At 42.6% G+C, this 27,706-nt stretch overlaps 1 protein-coding gene across 1 annotated transcript in view; it reads left to right on the forward strand.

Annotated features, from left to right (window-relative positions):
• The window catches only part of LOC126095530 (uncharacterized), a 391,122-nt gene that overhangs the window by 286,361 nt on the left and 77,055 nt on the right, over positions 1-27,706 (forward strand). The gene's annotated exons all lie outside the window — the stretch shown is intronic.

A 27,706-nucleotide genomic window follows, 5' to 3' on the forward strand; every position in this document is an offset into this window, starting at 1 on the left:
TGATTCCGTGATGACATTACAAAATTTCAGGGATAGAGAAGGATAAATGCATCAATTTGAGGTAAGGAACACTGGTAAAATCGTTCGACAGTGGAATATATGTACCGGTACTGCTTGGTAGATTAAAGGGTAGACAACTGTCACAGGTGGTAGCATGGACCAAAACAAGAAAAAGATCTACAGTATACGTGGGCTCTAAAAGACATACGTGAGAAGCTATGAGTACTTGTTCATTCTCGCTACTGTGAAACACATCTTTTCTAGTGAACAAGTCATGATATTTTGTTTGTGGGGTGCTCAACTGCACAGTCATCAGTGCCCGTACAAAGTCCCAATTTTCACACAGTCCAATTTTTTCACATTCCAATCTAACCACTATCATGAATGATGATGATGATGATGATGAAATGATAAGGACAGCACAAACACCCAGTCCCTGGGCACAGAAAAATCCCCAGCTCAGCCGGGAGTCGAATTCGGGACCCTTTGAACCAGAGATAGTAACGCTAGCCACTACACCACGAGCTGCGGACTGTATTGAACAAGTGCTCATAGCTCTTAACGTAGGAATTTTAGAGTCCTTGTATACTGGACTTTTTTTCTTTTTTCGTCCATTCTGCAAGCTTTGACAGTTGTCCACTCTACAATCTTAGCAACAACAGTAACAGTACATGTTATCCACTGTCAAGGATATCAGAATGGTTTTCGCTTATAAGTCTCCACTTCTTTATTTCTAGTACTTGGATCCTTACCTCAAACTCATACATCTTCTCCACCATACTAGAAAGCTTGTTACATCATCACGGAATCACCTTGTATATGCATACATTTACAAGCCTATAACTCTGATGCTCTGTAGCGTCGTTGGATGACGTTTCCGGTAAAAGGTTTCTATCCTTATTTTGTTCTTCAAGACACCCCTCTGCATTCCCTCGAAGTTTGTCGTTGTAATGTTTAAACAACTTATATACATACACTGTCCAGTCACATTAATATGAGAGCCAGTCAAAGCCTTAAATAACCAAATTTTGGTGCACGAGATGAGCCGGAAAAGTGTTAAGACTCTGGAAGTTACCAAAAGAGATGTGGGGCCATTCCGACTCCAGTACCGTGGCCAACAACACTAAGTTTCTCTGTTGAAAATCCATGGCGTTAACACACAGATGGAGATGGTCCCACATATTCTCGGTTGGTTTTAAATCAGGGATTTAGGCGGCCACGGGAGTACAGAAACTCATCCTGGTTCTCTTCGAAAAATGCACGTGCACTACGAGCTGTGTGACACGTTGCATTGTTCTGCTGGTAGATGCCATCATGCCCAGGAAAAGCAAACTACATGTAGGGGAGGACATGGTCCCCAAGGAAAGATGCATACTCGTATTCATCCATTGTGCCTCCCAGAATGACGAGATCATCCAGGGAATGCCACGAAATCATTCTCCAGACCGTAACGCTCCCTCCTCCGGTCTGGACCCTTCCGTCGACTATTGCAGGGTGTTTGCTTTCCAAGGTTTCACGCCGATTGGGCATAAAACGTGATTCCTCTGAAAAGGCAACCTTTCGCCACTCAATGGCGTCCAGTTGCTGTATTGGCGTGCAAATTCGAGCCTTCGCCGCCGGTGAACAGCAGTCAGCATGGGTGCACGAACCAGGCGCCTGTTGCAGAGGCCCATAAACAGCAACATTCGCTGAACAATCGTTGAGAAGACGCTATTGGTAGACCTTGGTTCATCTGGGCGTCTAGTTGCTCAGCAACTGCACATTCATTCATCCGAAAACATTTCCACAGCAGTCGTTCCCCCCGTCGTCTATGATCCATGGTGTACCATAGTTGCCTTATTGACAGTTCTGTATAGGGCAATGTTGCCATGAGTGGTGTACTTTAACCATGCCGGCATGCGAACAGTTTACAAACTTTGCCGTTTCGGAAATGCTTCTACCCCTCGCCTGAAAGTCAATGACCATGCCCATTGGGACGTCAGGTGAATCTCTCGGTTTCCGCGTTATAATAACGACTGCACTTTTTGCACAACCCCAACCCTCCACTGCTAGAGCTGCCACTTGCCGTCTGTAAGTGGTTATTGCACTGATGTCGAATATAGGTGGGTAATCACGTTAATGTGACTGGACTGCATAGATAAATCATGTAGACGGAACAGCCGATACATATACTGCCTAAAGAAAACGACGGAGATGATGGAAAAACCAATACCGTCAGTTTGAAGTATAAATCACAATCGGAAGACCGTAGTTTCGTAGTAAGAAAGCCAGGCAAAGGAAACGAGTTAAACGTTAATTGTATGCTGTTGAAATCCACAAAACCGTGAGGTAAGATTTACTCGAATATTAGTTTTGCAGTTTGTAAGTGCCCGTTTAGGCCAGTGGCATAACAGTAGCCCAGTCAGTGAGATCAAAAGAGGTCAAATGTTTTACTTTATTTCTACATGATCAGGCCCGATGGACTGATCGCTGATACAATTTTTCTTCTCCATAGGCTTCTATCCATTGCTGCTGTCTCTCATCCATCCACATCTATCGCTGACCATCACGGGTCTTTGTGGTGCCCATGTCTCCACCTCTTGCTTGGCCTTCCCTGAGTCTCTTCCCTGTGCGGATGATATCCAGGACCTTCCTTGGCCACGAGTCATGTTCATCAGAGTCAGATGTCCAGCCCACAGAAAGCATTTGCTTCTGATGATTCCTGCTATATCGATATCTTTGAACAGTTAATCTTGCTCATGGCTGTGTCTGATCCTCTATTTACCGAGTCCGCATCTCGTGGTCGTGCGGTAGCGTTCTCGCTTCCCACGCCCGGGTTCCCGGGTTCGATTCCCGACGGGGTCAGGGACTTTCTCTGCCTCGTGATGACTGGGTGTTGTGTGATGTCCTTAGGTTAGTTAGGTTTAAGTAGTTCTAAGTTCTAGGGGACTGATGACCATAGATGTTAAGTCCCATAGTGCTCAGAGCCATTTGAATCTATTTACCGATGTTTGGGTCTAACACCAGACCACAGATCTTCTGCAGTACTTTTCTCTCAAATACAAGAAGTTTGTGAAAGTCCTGCTTTTAGATAATCCATACCTCGCGGGCTGAGGCGCCTTGCCACGGTTCGCGAGGCTCCCCCCGTCTGATGTTCGAGTCTTCCCTTGGGCATGGGTGCGTGTGTTGTCCTTAGCATAAGTTAGTTTCAGTTAGTTTATGTAGTGTGTAATCCTAGGGTCCGATGATCTCAGCAGTTTGGTCCCATAGGATCTTACCACCAACTTCCAAATTTTTTTCCGTACCTCGCAGCATATACTACGACAGGATGGATCAAGGATTTATATAACTGAATCTTGAATCGTCTACAGAGACATTTTGACTGAAACAGTTGTTTTAAGCTGCAGAAGGCTCGGTTTTATGCCTGGATCGTGGTGCTTATCTCTATTTCGTAGGACAAGAACTCTATGCTAAGTGCTCCCAGGTATTTAAATTTGCAGACTCTCTTGTAGGACCGGTCTTCGACCCGCAGTGACTGTAGTTTTCCATTATCTTGACATTGTTGATGAGTCATAACGAAGTAATATGTCTTGTCTTTGTTCGTCAGTAACCCAATTTTGCTGACAGCAATGTCAAATGCCTTGGCCGTTTGTTGTAATTCATCTTCCGAGATTCTTAGTAAGCGGATATCATCTGCGGAGGCTAGATATGCCTTGTTCTTCCCTTCAACTTGGAGCCCTACGAATTTCTCTTTAAAAGTCTCACATATGAACTTCTCACGAGCAAAACTGAACCATTTCATTCCTTAGATCTATCATAATTTCAAATCCATCTGTTACTCGGTTTTCCATCTTTACCTGTTTCAATCAGGCTGATATTCACCAATGTGGCATCCCAAACTCAGGCTGCGCAAACGATTTTACAGAAACTACTTGGTAAATAATTTTGATTTTTACTTTACTCAGAGTTTCATATATCAGCCGTATAATGAAGCGCCCAACATTTCGTCAACAGTCATAATTATTGTGATATTTAACACCGAAAACACTGAAAACTCGCAATTTCAGAACGTTGCAAAGAAAGATAGGGGTCGCTATGATTTTGCTTTTGTTGCATATTACGTCATATATTAGAGTGTATGAAGTTTAGCTAACATGTTGAATTTTTCTTTAGACTTGAAGAAGGCCTCTGTCATGCATCTCGAGAAAACTGGTCTTATGAAGTGCGCTGATTTGCGAACGTCTGTCTCAGCGATAATGTCAGAACGAAGTGCTCATAACATCCCTGATATCGGTTTGAGATATCAAAAAGAGATTTTGGCAAATGATAGTACACAAAGAGAAGAGTATTTGATATTTCTTTCTTTCAATGAAACAACATAATTTTTAAGAGCTATTGATACCAGGTGAAACGAGATTCACTGTGGGTTTTGCAACAACATAAGTGAAAAAATTACACGTGTATTTTTATGCCGACGATGTGCTTTTTCATACGATATTGACCTAATTTGTCGTCAGTGCTTCAAATAATAAACCACTTTTTCAGGATTCTATTGCAACTGCATCTGCACTAGTATGTTAGTGAGATGACATTAGGTAAACGCCACTAAATTTTGACAAAATAAGACAATTTTATCAAGGCAACAAGAGAAATATAGATGCTACACAAAATTCGCTACTGATGACTCTTCTCTGAAAGTAAAGAAAACGTTAGCAGGTCAGTCGAAAATAAATCGCAGCTCTGCTGCATATTCAGCGCAATTCTGTAACCTAGTGTTTTAAGTAATGAACAGCTGATACTGAAACTTATACAAGTATTTTCTTTCTACACCTCGATAATCTGAAATACACTTAAAGAACTCTCAGTGCTGACACTTCACGAAAGAAAGTTGTCTACGAATGTCAAGGATAGAAAACACCTTTCCAGTTCAGACGGCCGAACCTACCCTTCGGGGTCTCCCAACCGCTCATGCCATGCAACTTTACATTACTAAGTAAAGGCATAGACGATTTTGGTTTTTCAACTGACATTCAGTAAGATTAAAACCTCTTATGATTTTTCTATATCAGTTGGCAAAATATTTCTTTCAAAATGTAACCTGTCTTAGTTTTACTTCCCGACTTTTGTTTAAATTTGCAGTGAATCAGTGTGTTCTCCTCATGAAACTTTATTGTGTAAATTTCATAAACTTGTTCAGTACAATCCAATTCTCATAATTTAGAGGAGTCTCTGATTTATAGCTTTTAAGAACTTTTTTAAAAAGGAGGATTGGGCACTATAGCTGTTTGTCGCTTCTTGATTGAAATGCTACGAGTTTCGGTCAAACAATGGGCTTTCTACAGTAATTAAAAAGACAGTAACATAGGTTTAAATATGATCATTTATGTCAAAAGCATCATTTTCCATTTACTTTAGCTCAATTATAAAATGCAGGAAAGGAACACATTGTCAGAGAGATGCACACTGCCAGGATGAAGGCTGTTGTCTACAACAGTACTCAGTAACTGCAAGAAGGGTGGTTTTGTAAGCGGTGAAATACACATGCTTAGGAATCTTCCAACAAATTTCGCTGTGATGTCTGCCTCCAGCACTGGTACTCCTACACGGGCATTCGGCATTAAAATGCTGTGGACTGAGACTCTTATAAACTTATTGATTGTGGCTAATTGCCTTGACTCATCATCAGTCGTGCACACAAATGCGCTTAATATACTATTTTTTTGTGTTAAGGGGTAGCTACCAGACATGATAACAGCACTGATTATAAGTATACTGGTCTCTTTCGCCTTGTCTGATTCCTGCGTCATACAGACGATGTTGCTTTATCCATCATCCCCGTTATTTTCTTCAGGCAATATTTGTGCTGTTCTTTCTGTCTACATTATTTATCCATTACGTTGTACAGTCCGTTATGTTTTTTTTTAATTAAATGATTTACTTCTAAAGTCTATACTTATTTCTGAAATTATTTTCCTTTCTCTTGCTGTTAGCTATGGTGTTACTCCTGAAAGTTTCATTCGTTTGGCCTAAAACATAATTTCTGTTTTGCGGAACCCACATTTCACTTCCATATAAAGATCTTGATACACAAAATTTTTAACGAATCATCGTAGTTCCTGTTTTTTACATTTTAAAACCAGATCGTCTTCCTATATTTAAGTACAGTTCCTCTTTGGAATATAACACGTGCCTTATGAATTTAAATATATTTATTAGGTCTGGAAGTTGTTACAAGGAAGTATTTTGTACCATGGAGAAGCGTACGTTTGAAGAAGAGTTGAACAAAGTATTTTTCCCTTCAACATATGTCTCGCGAAAGAACCACGAAAAGAATTAGAGAAATTGGAGCTCATGCGGAAGTTTATCGATAATCGTTCTTCCCACGCACCATGTACGAATGGAATAGAGGATGGGGAAACGACAATGGTACTACACATACTGCACGGGGACTTGTGGATATACAGAGTGTGAATGATAATTGTTTACGACGTACCACAGTGGTGTAGAGGAAGACGAGATGAGCAATTGGATGTAAGACACTTGTGATCTATCAGGTCGGCAAAACTACTCACAAATCGCCTACAAAAACCATGTATAAGCTACAGTGCCTGCACGTAATGCAAAATTTTCAATATTCTCTCGCTCTCTTTGTGCAAACTATTAGTCCTAGAGAAAGCATGAACGGGACCTTTTTGTAGAAAATTCATCGTCGTCATCATCATCATCACCATCATTTAAGACTGATTATGCCTTTCAGCGTTCAGTCTGGAGCATAGCCCCCTTATAAAATTCCTCCATGATCCCCTATTCGGTGCTAACATTGGTGCCTCTTCTGATGTTAAACCTATTACTTCAAAATCATTCTTAACCGAATCCAGGTACCTTCTCCTTGGTCTGCCCCGACTCCTCCTACCCTCTACTGCTGAACCCATGAGTCTCTTGGGTAACCTTGCTTTTCCCATGCGTGTAACATGACCCCACCATCTAAGCCTGTTCGCCCTGACTGCTACATCTATAGAGTTCATTCCCAGTTTTTCTTTGATTTCCTCACTGTGGACACCCTCCTGCCATTGTTCCCATCTACTAGTACCTGCAATCATCCTAGCTACTTTCATATCCGTAACCTCAACCTTGTTGATAAGGTAACCTGAATCCACCCAGCTTTCGCTCCCACACAACAAAGTTGGTCGAAAGATTGATCGGTGCACAGACAACTTAGTCTTGGTACTGACTTCCTTCTTGCAGAAGAGAGTAGATCGTAGCTGAGCGCTCACTGCATTAGCTTTGCTACACCTCGCTTCCAGTTCTTTCACTATGTTGCCATCCTGTGAGAATATGCATCCCAAGTACTTGAAACCGTCCACCTGTTCTAACTTTGTTCCTCCTATTTGGCACTCAATCTGTTTATATTTCCTTCCCACTGACATTACTTTCGTTTTGGAGATGCTAATCTTCATACCATGGTCCTTACATTTCTAATCTAGCTCTGAAATATTACTTTGCAAACTTTCAGTCGAATCTGCCATCACAACTAAGTCATCCGCATATGCAAGACTGCTTATTTTGTGTTCACATATCTTAATCTCACCCAGCCAGTCTATTGTTTTCAACATATGATCCATAAATAATATGAACAACAGTGGAGACAGGTTGCAGCCTTGTCTTACCCCTGAAACTACTCTGAACCATGAACTCAATTTACCGTCAACTCTAACTGCTGCCTGACTATCCATGTAAAGACCTTTAATTGCTTGCAAAAGTTTGCCTCATATTCCATAATCTTGTAGAACAGACAATAACTTCCTCCTAGGAACCCGGTCATATGCCTTTTCTAGATCTATAAAGCATAGATGCAATTCCCTGTTCCACTCATAACACTTCTCCATTATTTGCCGTAAGCTAAAGATCTGGTCCTGACAACCTCTAAGAGGCCTAAACCCACACTGATTTTCATCCAATTTGTCCTCAACTAATACTCGCACTTTCCTTTCAACAATACCTGAGAAGATTTTACCCACAACACTGATTAAAGAGATACCTCTGTAGTTGCTACAATCTTTTCTGTTTTCATGTTTAAAGATTGGTGTGATTACTGCTTTAGTCCAGTCTAATGGAACCTGTCCCGACTCCCACGCCATTTCAATTATCCTGTGTAGCCAATTAAGACCTGACATTCCACTGTATTTGATGAGTTCCGACTTAATTTCATCCACCCCAGCCGCTTTATTGCACTGCAATCTATTGACCATTTTCTCCACTTCCTCAAATGTGATCCTATTTCCATCATCATTCCTATCCCATTCTACCTCGAAATCTGAAACATTACTGATCGTATTTTCACCTACATTGAGCAACTCTTCAAAATATTCCCTCCATCTGCCCAAGGCATCCACAGGATTCACCAGCAGTTTTCCTGACCTGTCCAAAATACTTGTCATTTCCTTCTTACCTCCCTTTCGAAGACTGCTAATTACACTCCAGAATGGTTTTCCAGCAGCTTCAATGTAATTTACTTTTGTACTGGGATATGTTTTCGCTGGAGGTTGCTGTTTTCGTGATATTAAAGAAAATTACAAAAGTGGTCCTCAAACGCACACTCGTCCCCACACTCACCCTCGTCGATCCGGATTTTTAGTAGGTTGTTCATGATACACGTACCACCGTACAAAAATTTGAAGGCTACACATTATTTCCCATATTCGACCTTTTTCCAAGGAAAGACAAAGCCTACAAGAAACGATAATGGTGTTAGATTCATTAGTTTCGCCATATTAATGGCTTTGTCCATCTCCAACACGAACTTCAAGTATATACACTAAGTACAAAGTATATACATAAGGGGAACCGGGAGTCACCAGAAGCGAGGACAATAAACCATATAGACCACACGGCCATAGATATAAGACCTAAAAGGCGGACTCACATGTTGCCAAGGTTGTTTCAACAACGCAGCAGAAGTTTCGCTAGGAAGTCCTTAAACATCCTCCATACAGTCTCGCTCTCTCCCCACGAAATTTCATATTTCTGGAGCCCCGAAGGAAGACATTTCTGGTCATCTATTTGCTTCGGACGAAAAGGTGCACGCCTGGGTAGGCAATTGCATACATTTTTCCATGAAGGCGTTGACCGTCTTGTCTCCTAGGAGGATAAATATACGACGATTGGAACTTAAATAGTGGCAGCTATTTATTCACAACCGATACAAAAGAGTTACATATTTGCACCTGCCACTGTCCTCCAAAGAAGTCACCAGCGTTGTGTAGAACCCGTTGCCAGCGATGTGGAAGGCATAGTATACCGCTAGCAGAGCCTGTTCTGTTGATGGTGCGAATGGAGCGGTGTACTGCCTGTCGAATCTCTGGAACAGTTCTGAAGCGAATGCCACAAAGTGGTTCCTTCATCTTCTAAATCAAATCGAAGTCATTAGGTCTTAAGTCGTATTACTGTTCGTTTTTGGAGCAAATCCTGCGACCAGCTTTGCCAAATAAGCGTCGACACTTTCTGGCCAACCCACCTATCATTTTGCACGACAATGCACGGGCGCATACAGCGCAAGCTGTGGCTGCTCTGTTCGGTCGATGGGACTGGGAAGTACTGTACCATCCACCATACTCCCGGGCCTTAAGTCCTTGTGACTAGCAGGTCTCCTCAGGCGTTCTGCAAGCGCCTATGAATATCAGCGATGCGCTGGTTTTCCGCCGAGAGAAACTCTGCTTGGAACGCACCTCGATTACAGAGGCTATTTTGGAGGATACGTGCTGCGCCGCCACTTATCTATCGGAATTACATGAAACTGTAGGGGTTGAAGTGGGAATTTTCCACGATGTCCCACAAGAAAGCCCACTTTTTTTCAGTCAAAATTGGCAAAGAAATTAATGTTGCATTAATTATTGAACCTTCCCCACTCCCTTCCTCCCCCCCCCCCCCCGTACATTATTTTTAATCTTTACGATGTGTCTACAACTTTTAGGAATTTTAATGTGGTTCACAGTGTTTAGTACTATCAAAATAAATTGGACATGATCCTGAAAAGGTCGAATATTCGTACATGTACTTTTTGGCAACATTCTTCATCAGTTCACTATCATTTCTCACTAGTAACTTGTCTAGTACAATCTGCCGTTGTGGATGTGTCAACGCATGTCCGCAATTGCTAATGTTAAGTCTAGAAAAAAATACTGGTTTATCTCTGAATTATGTTTGTGTCTATAGTAAAGCAGACGGAAAGGACGAAGGTGTTCGTTCAAAATTTAGACTTGATGGATAATGAGTAAGACCTGATTGACAGTGCTAGAACTTAAGCAACGACAGGATCGCAGAGAGAGGAAGAGATCGAAAATGCCACTTCATATGCTGATACGCAAAAGTTAAGCAAGTCTTTTTATTCTTTCTGTTGGAAGACGCATCCTTGACATTGAAAATTTCTACTGCCCCCAATCAACCATCATATTTTTAACTATCTGAAGCGATCAGTGCATTCAAGACTTGTACAGTAATATATGACACACACTCAGATCGGCAGTAATTTAGAGAGAGTTTCACTTGACAGTTAATGACACTTTATTGCTTGAAAAGTGTTTGTGCGAATTTTAGGCTTTAAAGGAGACGGCTCTCCTTCCAGCTGAAATGAAGTTGACCACTGATCGAACTTGTCTCACGAGATATGGGCGTCTGTGGGAGAGTGGACGGTTCAGTTCTGCCAAGTTACACGTTAGCTGCTCTACGTCTCTTCTTGATTGCTCCAAGTCCTTTACAGTATCTGCATTTATCTACAAGAGTTACGGACACCTCTCATTAGATCTGACTAATCTGTACACTCAGACATATATCGCAGATGAAAGCACGCTAATGAAGTGGGCTGGAAATGACTGCAGAGTGGGAGAGATGGCACACATTAAGTGCTTCATTTATCTCGGCCTAATCGCGTCTATTGCTTGTTTCATTTATTGCCTGCGTCGAAAACGTTGAAACTTGAAATTACTTCAGCTCTCATTCCTGCATATATCTCACACACTGTCATGAACTAATGGTAGAAGAGCACTCCCACCCGGAATGGGAATATGTGGTTCCCGTAATATCTCGTTAAATCAGAAAAGCCTCACCGCGGTAGCACGAGCGCCAATTTATTTCCTCCCGTATACTGTTAATATTCCCTTCGCAAAGTACTGGCCTTTCACAGGATAATATCACTTAGCTTATCGTTCTTGTTTTGGAATCATGAAATCCAATATTCGTTTCATTCGGACGACGGTCGATGGAATGTTCGAATATGTTTATCTTGTTTCTGTTTTCGCAGTCCATTATCTTGACCAAATGAAACAGGAGACGATTATAGATATTCAGGATAGGATGATGCTCGTGGGCTACTGATGAATCTAACTATATTTGTTAGCAAATAACCAAAAAAATGGCTCTGAGCACTATGGGACTTAACTTCTGAGGTCATCAGTTCCCTAGAACTTAGAACTTCTTAAACCTAACTAACCTAAGGACATCATACACATCCATACCCGAGGCAGGATTCGAACCTGCGACCGTAGCGGTCGCGCGGTTCCAGACTGTAGCGCCTAGAACCGCTCGGCCACCCCAGCCGGCAACAAATAACCAGTTGAGTATATGTAAGAAAGGTAGCGGTGACTGTAACGGAGCAGTCAGGGTTTACTATGTAAACAGTTTTCCAAGTAAGGAATATTGACCGTAGGCTAATCGGACACAAAACGTCGTGTTATAACAAAAAATTTCAAACACACGTGGTACAAGTGCCGTACTTCCACGTGTGTATTTTTGGAATTAAATAACTCAGTGGAATCATATGAGATAGGCAAGGTCGACGGAGGTGTGGCTAATGATTATACTAAGAACTAGGAGCAGAGCATTTATGTAAACAAGTAACTTAACATGACTACAGAACAGTGAGTGCTTTCCCTCTCTCTCTCTCTCTCTCTCTCTCTCTCTCTCTCTCTGTCTCCCTCCCTCCCCCTCCCCTCCCTCCCTCCCTCCTTCCCCACACCCCGCTGTACTATGCACACTGAACGTAATGCCAGGGTATCCGATAGTGCAAATATAACACATGCAATGCTCGTTTCTTTAACACAACAACACTTAAGAGTACTGTATGCTGATGCAGGATAAGCAGATCCAATGCTCGTTGTTTCGACAAAATAATAAGTAAGTTATGCTTGCAGTAGGCCACTACGCCCAAGGACAAGGTCGACACAGTGAAGAGAGCGGATTGGGAATAGAACTTGTTATATTTGTTTCTGATGGGTAGCCTAACCAGGACAAGTTAAAAGGCCTAGAAATCTAAGTCAAAAGTTATATTAACAGTTGCTTATTTGCTATAATGACTGACATAAATCACAATGAGATGAACAAAATTAAAAAATGACACAGTGGGAGGTACCAGAAACTGTGGAATTTGTAAGACTCTACTTCGCTACTAGTTTCGACGTTGTGTCAACGCCATCTTCAGGCTCGTACACTTTGATGAAATCAGTTGTGTGTGGCAAAGTCTAGCAGTCCGCGGTGAGACCAACACGTGCACCACATGGATGGTGGGCGGTAACTGGAAGAAGAACAAGAAGAAGACTTATCTGGGCAGCTCGCGTAATGAAAGTCAATGTTACAACACGAAGCCACAAATACAAGCAAAACAAGCAACAAAAGTTGAGTGGCAAGGTAAGCAAGTAACGAGATACACAGAATGTGGATTGCACTACCGCAGTTGCGCTACTTACAGTCCCTTAAGCCTGCCGCTGTTGCCGAGCGGTTCTAAGCGCTTCAGTCCGGAACCTCGCTGCTGCTACGGCCCCACGTTCGAATCTTGCCTCGGGCATGGATGTGTGTGATGTCCTTAGGTTAATTAAGTTTAAGTAATTCTAAGTCTGCCCGCCCGGTTGGCCGTACAGTCTAACCCACAGCTTTCCGGGCGAGAAGGAGCGCCTGGTCCCCGGATCGAATCCGCCCGGCGGATTTGTGTCGAGGTCCGGTGAACCGGCCAGTCTGTGGATGGTTTTTAGGCGGTTTTCCATCTGCCTCGGCGAATGTGGGCTGGTTCCCCTTATTCTGCCTTAGTTACACTATGTCGGCGATTGCTGCTCTACCACGCAAACATAGGGGCTACACTCGTCTGGTGTGAGACGTTCCCTGGGGTGACCCCCCTGGATTCGGTGTGGGGCGGCGGACGAGTGAAGTGGACTGCGGTAGTCGTCCTGGGGTTGTGGACCACTGCGGCTGCGGCGGGGACGGAGCCTCTCCGTCGTTTCTAGGTCCCCGGTTAAAATACAATACAATACAATACAAATTCCAAGTCTAGGGGACTGATGACCTCAGATATTAAGTCCTATAGTGCTTAGAGGGTAATACACCGTGGTCTGGGGTAGCATCTTTGATTCATAATCAAAACGTCTTCGGTCCTGGGTTCGATCCCCGCCACTGCCTAAATTTTGATAAATAATCAGCATTGGTGGCCGAAGACTTCGGGCATAAGAAGTCAGCCTCATTCTGCCACTTATTATTTTGTCAAAGAGGGCGGAGAAGCGGATAGAGGTTCAGGGCACTCTCTTGCCCTAGGGGTGGGAAATTGCCCCTAAAGGCGGAAGAATCAGCAATGATAAACGACATGAGGCAATGGAAACCACTGCATTAAAGACACGTAACGTGTATCCACAGGACATGTGGCCTGTAATTGAAGAAGTGTCATGATGATCTCTCCATTGACAAAAGATTCCGGAATAGTCCCCCATTCGGATCTCCGGGAAAGGACTGCCAAGGGGGAGGTTACCATGAGAAAAAGATTGAATAATCAACGAAAGAATAACGTTCTACGAGTCGGGGCGTGGAATGTCAGAAGCTTGAACGTGGTAGGGAAACTAGAAAATCTGAAAAGGGAAATGCAAAGGCTCAATCTAGATATAGTAGGGGTCAGTGATGTGAAGTGGAAGGAAGACAAGGATTTCTGGTCAGATAAGTATCGGGTATCAACAGCAGCAGAAAATGGTATAACAGGTGTAGGATTCGTTATGAATAGGAACGTATGGCAGAGGGTGTGTTACTGTGAACAGTTCAGTGACCGGGTTGTTCTAATCAGAATCGACAGCAGACCAACACCGACATGCCGACGTCGCAAGCTGAAGATGAACAGATAGAGAAAGTGTATGAGGATATTGAAAGGGTAATGCAGTATGTAAAGGGGGACGAAAATCTAATAGTCATGGGCGACTGGAATCAGTTGTAGGGGAAGGAGTAGAAGAAAAGGTTACAGGAGAATATGGGCTTGGGACAAGGAATGAAATAGGAGAAAGACTAATTGAGTTCTGTAACAAGTTTCAGCTAGTAATAGCGAATACCCTGTTCAAGAATCACAAGAGGAGAAGGTACACTTGCAAAAGGCCGGGAGATACGGGAAGATTTCAATTAGATTACATCATGGTCAGACAGAGATTCCGAAATCAGATACTGGATTGTAAGGCGTACCCAGGAGCAGATATACACTCAGACACAATATAGTAGTGATGAAGAGTAGGCTGAAGTTTAAGGCATTAGTCAGGAAGAATCAATACGCAAAGAAGTGGGACACGGAAGTACTAAGGAATGACGAAGTACGTTTGAAGTTCTCTAACGCTATAGATACAGCAATAAGGAATAGCGCAGTAGGCAGTACAGTTGAAGAGGAATGGACATCTCTAAAAAGGGCCATCACAGAAGTTGGGAAGGAAAACATAGTTACAAAGAAGGTAGCTGCGAAGAAACCATGGATAACAGAAGAAATACTTTGGTTGATTGATGAAAGGAGGAAGTACAAACATGTTCCGGGAAAATCAGGAATACAGAAATACAAGTCCCTGAGGAATGAAATAAATAGGAAGTGCAGGAAAGCTAAGACGAAACGGCTGCAGGAAAAATGTGAAGACATCGAAAAAGATATGATGGTCGGAAGGACAGACTTAGCATACAGGAATGTCAAAACCACCTTTGGTGACATTAAAAGCAACGGTGGTAACATTGAGAGTGCAACGGGAATTCCACTGTAAAATGCAGAGGAGAGAGCAGGTAGGTGGAAAGAATACATTGAAAGCCTCTATGAGGGTGAAGATTTGTCTGATGTGATAGAAGAAGAAATAGGAGTCGATTTAGAAGAGATAGGGGATCCAGTATTAGAATCGGAATTTAAAAGAGCTTTGCAGGACTTACCGTCAAATAAGGCAGAAGGGATAGATAACATTCCATCAGAATTTCTAAAATCATTGGGGGAAGTGGCAACAAAACGACTATTCACGTTGGTGTCTAGAATATATGAGTCTGGCGATATACCATCCGACTTTCGGAAAAGCATCATCCACACAATTCCGAAGACGGCAAGAGCTGACAAGTGCGAGAATTATCGCACAATCAGCTTAACAGCTCATGCATCGAAGCTGCTTACAAGAATAATATACAGAAGAATGGAAAAGAAAATTGAGAATGCGCTAGGTGACGATCAGTTTGGCTTTAGGAAAAGTAAAGGGACGAGAGAGGCAATTCTGACGTTACGGCTAATAATGGAAGCAAGGCTAAAGAAAAATCAAGACACTTTCACAGGATTTGTCGACCTGGAAAAAGCGTTCGACAATATAAAATGGTGCAAGCTGTTCGAGATTCTGAAAAAAGTAGGGGTAAGCTATAGGGAGAGACGGGTCATACACAATATGTACAACAACCAAGAGGGAATAATAAGAGTGGACGATCAAGAACGAAGTGCTCGTATTAAGAAGGGTGTGAAGACACGGCTGTAGCCTTTCGCCCCTACTCTTCAATCTGTACATCGAGGAAGCAATGATGGAAATAAAAGAAAGGTTCAGGAGTGGAATTAAAATACAAGGTGAAATGATATCAATGATACGATTCGCTGATGACATTGCTATCCTGAGTGAAAGTGGAGAAGAATTAAATGATCTGCTGAACGGAATGAACAGTCTAATGAGTACACAGTATGGTTTGAGAGTAAATCGGAGAAAGACGAAGGTAATGAGAAGTAGTAGAAATGAGAACAGCGAGAAACTTAACATCAGGATTGATGGTCACGAAGTCAATGAAGTTAAGGAATTCTGCTACCTAGGCAGTAAAATAACCAATGACGGGCGGAGCAAGAAGGACATCAAAAGCAGACTCGCTATGGCAAAAAAAGCATTTCTGGCCAAGAGAAGTCTACTAATATCAAATACCGGTCTTAATTTGAGGAAGAAATGTCTGAGGCTGTACGTCTGGAGTACAGCATTGTATGGTAGTGAAACATGGACTGTGGGAAAACCGGAACAGAAGAGAATCGAAGCATTTGAGATGTGGTGCTATAGAAGAATGTTGAAAATTAGGTGGACTGATAAGGATAGGAATGAGGAGGTTCTACGCAGAATCGGAGAGGAAAGGAATATGTGGAAAACACTGACAAGGAGAAGGGACAGGATGATAGGACATCTGCTATGACATGAGGGAATGACTTCCATGGTACCAGAGGGAGCTGTAGAGGGCAAAAACTGTAGAGGAAGACAGAGATTGGAATACGTCAAGCAAATAATTGAGGACGTAGGTTGCAAATGGTACTCTGAGATGAAGAGGTTAGCACAGGAAAGGAATTCGTGGCGGGCCGCATCGAACCAGTCAGTAGACCGATGACAAAAAAAAGAAAAAAAAGGGCTTAGAGCCATTTGAACCATACATTCCGTTAAACAGCTACCACCAGCACCAAACGACGGCTGGAGATTACGCTCGCTCTATCGGACCGAAGCAAAACTCTCTGGCCACGACGGCCCGGAACAGAATACTCTCCGCATGACAGTGGGAATAGAATATCCCCAATCCAAGTTCATGGCCCACAAGTATCTACTCTCTAAAAAATACTCTACTTGGAGGGAATGGTGTTGCGAATGTGAAAACTAAGAACTGTTGCTAAGTTCACGAGAAACAGAGGAAAGGGCAAGTAACTTCCCTCCTTTTTCTTACAAGACGCACATTTTTAACACAAAGTCGGCACTCGACAAAGCAGTGTCTTCTCTATTGGTTAACTATACGTTCCAAGAACTCTGTCCGTAACGATGCAATCCTATTGGTTGAACCAAATTTTTAGAGTGAACTCTTCCACGATGGCGATGTGGTGCAACGGCGTAGAAACTTTACAAGTCACACAGCAAACAAATAACTTTCAGTAGTCGCGTACCGTGTTGTTGGCCGAGTTCAGTGTACTGCCCATTCCCCCAAAGTAGACCCCTCGACCTAATGAGATTCAGAGACTGTTTCTCTGCCGACAAAAGAGGCTATAGACTTGCTTCCGGCAGCACACCACTCACCGTGGCGTGCTCAGGACTGCCTTCTCAGACACAATGCTCCAGTGTACTCACTATATAACTGCAAAATAACCTCGTAAAAATGAAATAATATCACGTGGTGATGCGTGTCATATCGTCACACTATGACTAACGACATAACACTACGTTATTATTAAGCATGCTGCAAATTTTGAGAACAACGTAATGTCGATAATGACTCCTGTGACTTAATTACGTAATACTACCAAATTATAAGGGGCGATCAAAAAGTTTCCACGAGAAGGCCTTACATTCCAGAATCGGTATACCAATGAGGCGAAACTGTCGAGAGCTTTGAGGCAATATACCACCAACGTATCAGGTTGATGATACCCGTTTTTTAAAACACCGTGTCCCACTGCGTGAAGAAGTCCATAACTGCCTGCTACACATCCTCGCGCCGGCAGGAATTGTCGACCCTTCAGTGCATTTTTAAAGGACAGAGGACGTAATAATCACAAGAGGAGAGAGCAGGACTATGGGCCCGGTGCTCGGGTGTCTCCCACTCGTCCATAACGGACGAGTTCGGCCCCCTCCCCCCCCCCCCCCCCCCCCAGATCCACCGGTGTCTCGTGTCGAATTCAACCAGCACGGAGCTTGGCCCACCATTCCACACTGGTGGTTTTCGACATACATGCTGCTCCATACATTCTTCATTCTCTAATGGGTGTCTATCGGTGTCTGTCCTTCAGCAGCTAAGAAAAGAAAAACGACACATAGGAACTGTTTGGACGCATTTGGTAATAAAGTCGCCATAGTTCACGTCTCCGCATTTACCGCATGTCGCAAAGACACGACTTCAGCATTAATCTCTTGCCTACGTGTCGGTGCTTACACACCCGCATCGATGTCTCGCTTTGTTTCAAATATACTGCAACAATACCCTCAACCGGAAACTTCTTGCTGGCTCTTTGTATTTCATGAAGCAAAAATATGGTCCCTCTAAAAAAAATGAATTTTAGCACTAATGAGCATTCTAACTTAAATGGTGCTATTCAAAATTATCATTTCTTTTCACTGTAACTGTTCATTCTTTCACTCATTGTTCTATTATTGCTCAACAGACCTTACTTTATCAATATCGCTAAAATACCCATGTAAACTTTGAATTACGCTACTATCACCCCAACAGTTTGCACAAACAAATCTGCAGTTTATGAAGTTCGTTACACTTGTCTGTGTTGCTTGACTTCCGCAGTGTCGAAATAGGAAATTTGGACTTAGGTTGAAACCAACAGTCGAGATCGCAATAAGATTTGTTTATTTACCGATTTCGGCTATGTTAAAGCCATCTTCAGAAATTTTGCTCCCTATGGCTGTGCTGTGGGAATTAGTAAAGTTCGGTGGCAGGAGGAACAAGACTTCTGATCGGATGACTACAGGGTTATAAACACAAAATCAAATAGGGGTAATGCAGGAGTAGGTTTAATAATGAATAGGAAAATAGGAATGCGGGTAAGCTACTACAAACAGCATAGTGAACGCATTATTGTGGCCACGATAGATACGAAGCCCACACCTACTACAGTAGTACAAGTTTGTATGCCAACTAGCTCTACAGATGACGAAGAAATGGAAGAAATGTATGATGCAATAAAAGAAATTATTCAGATAGTGAAGGGTAACGAAAATTTAATAGTCATGGGTGACTGGAATTCGATAGTAGGAAAAGGGAGAGAAGCAAACGTAGTAGGTGAATATGGATTGGGGCTAAGAAATGAAAGAGGAAGCCGCCTGATAGAATTTTGCACAGAGCACAACTTAATCATAGCTAACACTTGGTTTAAGAATCATGAAAGAAGGTTGTATACATGGAAGAACCCTGGAGATACTAAAATGTATCAGATAGATTATATAATGGTAAGACAGAGATTTAGGAACCAGGTTTTAAATTGTAAGACATTTCCAGGGCCATATGTGGACTCTGACAACTATCTATTGGTTATGAACTGTAGATTAAAACTGAAGAAACTGCAAAAAGGTGGGAATTTAAGACAAAGGGATCTGGATAAACTGAAAGAACCAGAGGTTGTACAGAGTTTCAGGGGGAGCATAAGGGAACAATTGACAGGAATGGGGGAAAGAAATACAGTAGAAGAAGAATGGGTATCTTTGAGAGATGAAGTAGTGAAGGCAGCAGAAGACCTAGTAGGTAAAAAGACGAGGGCTAGTAGAAATCCTTGGGTAACAGAAGAAATACTGAATTTAATTGATGAAAGGAGAAAATATAAAAATGCAGTAAATGAAGCAGGCAAAAAGGAATACAAACGTCTCAAAAACGAGATCGACAGGAAGTGCAAAATGGCTAAGCAGGGATGGCTAGAGGACAGATGTAAGGATGTAGAGGGTTATCTCACTAGGGGTAAGATAGATACTGCCTACAGGAAAATTAAAGAGACCTTAGGAGAACGGAGAACCACTTGTATGAATATCAAGAGCTCAGATGGAAACCCAGTTCTAAGCAAAGAAGGGAAAGCAGAAAGATGGAAGGAGTATATAGAGGGTCTATACAACGGCGATGTACTTGAGGACAATATTATGGAAATGGAGGAGGATGTAGATGAAGATGAAATGGGAGATACGATACTGCGTGAGGAGTTTGACAGAGCACTGAAAGACCTGAGTCGAAACAAGGCCTCCCGGAGTAGACAACATTCCATTGGAACTACTGACGGCCTTGGGAGAGCCAGTCCTGACAAGACTCTACCATCTGGTGAGCAAGATGTATGAAACAGGCGAAATACCCTCAGACTTCAAGAAGAATATAATAATTCCAATCCCAAAGAAAGCAGGTGTTGACAGGTGTGAAAATTACCGAACAATCAGTTTAATAAGCCACAGTTGCAAAATACTAACACGAATTCTTTACAGACGAATGGAAAATCTGGTCGAAGCTGACTTCGGGGAAGATCAGTTTGGATTCCTTAGAAATACTGGAACACGTGAGGCAGTACTGACCTTACGACTTATCTTAGAAGAAAATTAAGGAAAGGCAAACCTACGTTTCTAGCATTTGAAGACTTAGAGAAAGCTTTTGACAATGTTGACTGGAATACTCTATTTCAAATTCCAAAGGTGGCAGGGGTAAAATACAGGGAACGAAAGGCTATTTACAATTTGTACAGAAACCAGATGGCAGTTATAAGAGTCGAGGGACATGAAAGGGAAGCAGTTGTTGGGAAGGGAGTAGAGGTTGTAGCCTCTCCCCGATGTTATTCAATCTGTATATTGAGCAAGCAGTAAAGGAAACAAAAGAAAAATTCGGAGTAGGTATTAAAATCCATGGAGAAGAAATAAAAACTTTGAGGTTTGCCGATGACATTGTAATTCTGTCAGAGACAGCAAAGGACTTGGAAGAGCAGTTGAATGGAATGGATAGCGTCTTGAAAGGAGGATATAAGATGAACATCAACAAAAGCAAAACGAGGATAATGGAATGTAGTCGAATTAAGTCGGGTGATGCTGAGGGAATTAGATTAGGAAATGAGACACTTAAAGTAGTAAAGGAGTTGTGCGATTTGGGAAGCAAAATAACTGATGATGGTCGAAGTAGAGAAGATATAAAATGTAGACTGGCAATGGCAAGGAAAGCGTTTCTGAAGAAGAAAAATTTGTTAACATCGAGTATAGATTTAAGTGTCAGGAAGTCATTTCTGAAAGTATTTGTATGGAGTGTCGCCATGTATGGAAGTGAAACATGGACGATAAATAGTTTGGACAAGAAGAGAATAGAAGCTTTCGAAATGTGGTGCTACAGAAGAATGCTGAAGATTAGATGGGTTGATCACATAACTAATGAGGAGGTATTGAATAGGATTGGGGAGAAGAGAAGTTTGTGGCACAGCTTGACCAGAAGAAGGGATCGGTTGGTAAGACATGTTCTGAGGCATCAAGGGATCACCAATTTAGTATTGGAGGGCAGTGTGGAGGGTAAAATTCGTAGAGGGAGACCAAGAGATGAATACACTAAGCAGATTCAGAAGGATGTAGGTTGCAGTAGGTACTGGGAGATGAAGAAGCTTGCACAGGATAGAGTAGCATGGAGAGCTGCATCAAACCAGTCTCAGGACTGAAGACCACAACAAGAACATCATGGCTGTGCTGGCGGCTCCTCGGTTTTCTCGTGATACCAGGATCGTACACTGCGGTAAATAAACCCTATTGCTGTCATGACTGTTGGTTTCAATCTAAATGTAGCAAGAGGTAGCTGTACTCCACAGACAATGTTGTCTAAATATATGATCGTAATTTTGACGTCAGACTGGCATTTTCCACGCAGTGTTTCCAGGTGGCTAATACTCCCTGAATTTAAATCTCTTCCTCATTATTCTCAGTATATTGTCACTTTATTATTTACACCATATCTTGCTGTGAGCACCATCACTGCACACCATTCACCGTTCACAGATGCTGTTGGCTACCAACTGACCACACGTACCCACGCACAACAACAAATAATGTTGATCCATTAAATTTCGGAAATGCAGCAGCATAAACGCCATTTCTTCTTTTTTAATATTTTGGAAGGAAGAAAGATAGTAAGATAAGAATTTAATGTCCTGTCGACAGCGCGGTCATTAGAGACGAAGCACAAGCTCAGATTACGAAAGGGTGGGGAAAGAAATCGGTTCTGCCCTTTTCAAAGGGCATTTGCCTGAAGCTTTTTAGGGAAATCACGAAAAACATAATCTAGGTGAGTAGACGGCGATTTGAACCGAATGCGAGTTCAGTGTGCTAACCACTGCGCCATCTCGATCGACAATATTTCAGCCCTATGCCGTTCGACCATCTTCAGAGTGAACCGGCATCCGTCGCTTTAAATCGATAGACTAGTGTCAGAGACTTTGATCGGTGTTGAAGATTGTGCTTAAATTGAACCTGTGGCTAAGCGGTCGATTCATGTTCGGACATCGATGTTATTATTATTAGCTACACTGCAACACTGTCTCTGCGAGTTTTATTAAAAACAGCGCTGTATTCCTTGATTTGTCCAGATTGGAACCGCTATCCCTGTTAATTAAATTCTTTGGAAAATAAATTTCACTGCTTCTTTCACCACCGAGTCCATAAATATGAAGTCGATACTAGTATTTCCACATTTTCATATTTCTCAGAATGTTTGATGTCTATGCAGTGCTCTATCACAGCCGATTTATTGGGCTGCAACAAATGGGCGTACCTACGATGTTCCATGCATCTTTCATTGACAGTACGAGTCGTCTTCCTGATGTACAAAAGGCCACACTCGCAGCAGATCGTGCAAACAGAAGCCTTTTGCAGCACCAACTCATCTTTGACAGAACCAGTGCTGTTGCCTTCGGTAGAGGGCGAAAAACCACTTTCACTTTGTGCTTGGTGAGGATGAGACCGATTTTTGACGAGAGGTTTCCCAAACCCGGCAGCAAAGCCATGGATTAAAATCTTTCTATGTCTTCCTCCTAGTTCCTTATGTCGGTCTTGGCTTTTATTCGTGGCTCCTTACATATCTATTGTGGAGAATATCCCTCAGCTTCGAAGCTCAAGCTACAAACTGTTCTCGTCAGCAGTATTACGTGATCTGTGCACCAAAGTTCTGAGTATACTCATTGTCTGGAAAGGGTGGTGGTAGCTACTTTCACATAAGTATGATTTTCATGTTAACAAAATGGTTGCGAATAAATATTGTCCTTCATGCTGCGCAATTTACTATTTGCATATTATTTAAAGCTCTAAAAAGCAACTGAAATGTTTCAATGAAAAATAAGCATAAAAGTACAATTTTTCTCATACAGTACAAAAACTGAAATATTTCCACACCTGTTTAATTGGCGGTTAGTTGTATAACACACTGGCTCACATTCTAAGACGTTTCAAGGCAATTTATACATGGTGAACATTAATAAAACAGAGAAATGGCAGGGACGGCTTCCTGACAGGAAATGGAGGGAAAAAGGTCCTATGAACATGTGTCCGGAAATGCATCGTTGCCACAGTAGATGAAGCTGAGGAAAGGAAGTTCCTCTGACCACCTGCCGTGTGTTGCTTTGTGTTGGTGGCTGTGTGATTGACGCAGCATGCTGTAACCAGCAGCAAGGTCCGGTGGTATTCATGTCGGGAACAAGCCACGACGGCGTTTTTATACGGCCAAGCAGATGGAAACGGTCGAGGGGCAGCACGGCTATACCAAAATAAGTACCCTCACAAACGCAAACCACATCACTCAACATTTCAAGCTCTTTTTGGACATTAGTGTGATCAGGGGTACTTTCAGAAGGCCGAACGTGCAGGGAGGCGGCGGACTGCACGTGCACCAGATTTGGAGGGCCGGGTTCGACAGGATATTGAGACGAACCCTAGTACAAGCTCCAGCCAAGTAGCTCGTCAACATGGTAAGCCAAATCGCGGTTATTTGCATCCTGCATGCCAACCGCTACTATCCCTATCAACTGCAAAGAGTCCAAGCATTACCAATAGAATTTACTATGTCATTACAATACGCAGAGAGGTTGGTAACTTACTATTTACAAGAAGTGGCTGTACAGAAAAAAAGAACTTCACTGCACATTTCTGGTCCCTTCAACCTCACAAATCAACCATCCACTGCACATTACAATCACTCTAAAGGAAGACAACTTATCAGCACGGAATTAGTTAAGGTTGGTTGGTTGTTTCGGGGAAGGAGACCAGACAACGAGGTCATCGGTCTCATCGGATTAGGGAAGGACGGGGAAGGAAGTCGGCCGTGCCCTTTGAAAGGAACCATCCCGGCATTTGCCTGGAGCGATTTAGGGAAATCACGGAAAACCTAAATCAGGATGGCCGGACGCGGGATGGAACCGTCGTCCTCCCGAATGCGAGTCCAGTATTAGTTAAGGACGTACTGCTGTTTTGCCTTGATGGCGGCGGCGACGCGTCGTAACGTGGATTCACGAATCACCGAAAGCGGTGCACAGTCTTTCTCACCCACATCATCTCAACTGCTGCCCACACACACACGAGGAGATTGATATCCGAGTTTGGCCAAACGGGGGCACTTCTCACTTCGTGGCGTCCCAGGTATGCTCAATGAGATGTTGCTCCTGAGCCCCTCAACATAGTGAAGTGTTCCTCAAACCATTCAGATTCTGTTTGGAGCTGTGAGGTGGTGCATTGTCTTGTTAAGTTACAGTTCGGCTGTAGTGTGTTACTGGTTAGTAAAAAGCAGGAGGTTCTTGCTTCGTTCACTCGTAATAGACGGGAACAGAAAATATACGAATCGTGTATCGATAAAGAAAACTAGGAGTAAAATCATGGCTCAGCGTGGGAAATACCACATTTATTCAAAAATAATAATAAATGATTCCGCGCTTGAACAGGTCTTCAGCTTTAATTTTTTAGAGGACGTCATATAACCTATGATATGGACAAGGATATAGAAAATAAGATTAACAACTAACCATCAATATGCAGAATGATAAATAAAACATCACAAAATAAAATTCCGAAGGAAACAAAACTAAAATTTTACAAAACCATGGCTACAATAATGTTTCTATATGAAAGTCAGTCATGGATCCATAAAAAAGTGATAAAAGTAAACTACAAGCAGCAGAAATGAGAGTTCTCAGGAAAGTTTGTGGTGTTACCAAGGAAGACCATATAAGGAACGATGATATTAGGAGTCAAGTAGATATTTATAATATTAATGAAAAGACTGAAGGTATATATATATATATATATATATATATATATATATATATATATTTCTTTTTTTTTTTAAGCGCCAAAAAAACTGATAAACTGATATAGGCATGCATATTCAAATACAGAGATATGTAAATAGGTAGAATACGGCGCTGCGGTCGTTAACGCCTATATAAGACGACAAGTGTCTGGTGCAGTTGTATCGGTTACTGCTGCTACAATGGCAGGTTATCAAGATTTAAGTGAGTTTGAATGTGGTGTTATAGACGGCGCACGACCGATGGGACACAGCATCTCCCAGGCAGCGATGAAGCGGGGATTTTCCCGTACGACCATTTCGCGAGTGTGACATGAATATCACGAATCCGGTAAAACATCAAATCTCCGACATCGCTGCGGCCGGAAAAAGATCCTGCAAGGACAGGACCAACGACGACTGAAAATAATCGTTCAACGTGACAGAAGTGCAATCCTTCAGCAAATTGCTGCAGATTTCAATGCTGGACTATCAATAAGTGTCAGCGTGCGAACCATTCAACAAAACATCATCGATATGGGCTTTCGGAGCCGAGAGCCCACTCGTAAACCTTTGATGACTGCACGACATAAGGCTTTACGCCTCGCCTGGGTCCATCAACATTGACATTGGACTGTTGATGACTTGAAACACGTTGCCCGGTCGGACGAGTCTCGTTTAAAATCGTATCGAGTGGATGGACATGTATGGGTATGGAGACAACCTCAAGAATCCATGGACCCTGCATGTCAGCAGGGAGGCTGATTGTGTGGGGCGTCTGCAGTTGGAGTGATGTGGGAGCCCTGATACGTCTGGATACGACTCAGACAGGTGACACGTATGTAAGCATCCTGTCTGATCACCTGCATCCATTCATGTCCGTTGTGCAATTCCAGCAAGACAATGCGACACCCCAAACGTCCAGAATTGCTACAGAGTGGCTCCAGGTATACTCTTTTGAGTTTAAACACTTGTGCTGGCCACCAAACTCTTCCGATATGAACATTATTGATCATATCCATGGCACGTCGTGTTATGGCACTTCTGCGTGGTCGCGTGGGGGACCCTGCGCGATATTAGGCAGGTGTATCAGTTTCTTTGGGTCTTCAGTTTTTATATATTCAGAAAGAATGATACGATTTGGTACGTCTATATTTCTAAAAGTAATAAACATATACAATGAATTTTTGTTTAATGAACGGGAAACTCAAAAGTTCTTTTTGTATCTTTTCATAAGTGTTCAGTATGCACCCCTTGAAACGCACGCCATATTTCAGTGCAGTATCAAATTGTTCCCACATTCGGCGAGCACGTCTTGAGTTACAGCTTCGACAGCTGCTGTTATACGATTCAGTTCATTCATTGTTGTTGGTAACGGAGGCACACTAACAGAGTCTTTCATAAACGCCCACAGGAAATAATCACATGCAGTCATGTCCGGTGAGCTTGGTCCAGTGCGACCGATCCATCATTCAGTTATCCTTTGATTTAAAAATTCCCCCACTTCCAGACGCCAGTGTGGCGGTGCCCCATCGTGTTGGTAAATGAAATCATTCGAATCAGTCTCCAACTGTGGGAGAAGGAGGTCCTCAAGCATATCGAGATATGTAACAGTGATCTCGGCAAAGAAAAACTGGCCATACATCTTTTCCCGTCAAACTGCACGAAACACATTAAATTTTGAAGAGTCCCTCTCGTGTTGTACAATATCATGTGGTTGTTGCTTACTCCATATTCCCACATTAAGACGGTTCACCTTTCCGTTCAAACCGAATGTTGCCTCGTCACTAAACACTAAGCGTGGAAGAAAACTGTCATCCTCCATCCTGCCTAGAACGAAATTACAGAACTCCACTCGTTGTTGTTTGTCACCTTCATGAAGAGCTTGCAATAGCTGAATTTTGTATGGTTGCATATGTAAACGTCGACGCAACTTACGACAGATGTACATCGGGGGCGTGATGAGCTATCGAGCTGGACGGCGAACGGATTTCTGAGGACTGCTTGTGAAACTATGGCGGATACGTTCGACGTCTGTGTCAGCCACTCGGGGACGGCCCGGGTATCTGTCTTTACACAAACAACCTGTTCCTCGGAACTGTTCATGCCATCGTGTAATACTCTGTGCTGTAGGAGGATCCACACCATACCCAGTACGGAAGTCACTATGAACAGTTATTACTGACCCGCACTGCGCAAACCGTAGAACACAAAACGCTTTCTGTTTTTGCTAGATCTGAAGTGGGCGCACACTGCTGCTACGTAGCGGGTACCATGTAAAAGTCGAGAGTTTGCTCTTACCAACAGTACATTGTTCACGCATATATCTCAAATAACATAGTAGTCAGGTTTTTTTTTGAAAATCAGATGATTCATATATATATATAAATAAAGTTGAAACCCCTGAAGCGCAAGAAGAAGAAAAAGAAGAAGAAGTATCAGGGACCCCCATTTCGTCCGATATAGACAACCCCAATACAAATATCTCCATCACCTGCCTGGCCGCCCCACTTTTGACGAGTGGAATCCATCAGCCCATGTTTTCGGCGTATTCGTTTCTATAATCGACGTGTACAAACGCGCACTATGGCGCATTGATCTAGACGGCCTTCTTCCGTGAGTATAGCATCAAATAGCAGTATTACTGCGCTTGCAACCTACTTTACACATAATTTGAAACCTTTAAGAAACTTCTTCTCGCTTATAACCC

The sequence above is a fragment of the Schistocerca cancellata genome, chromosome 8, assembly GCF_023864275.1.
Source record: "Schistocerca cancellata isolate TAMUIC-IGC-003103 chromosome 8, iqSchCanc2.1, whole genome shotgun sequence".
Taxonomy (NCBI): Eukaryota; Metazoa; Arthropoda; class Insecta; order Orthoptera; family Acrididae; genus Schistocerca; species Schistocerca cancellata.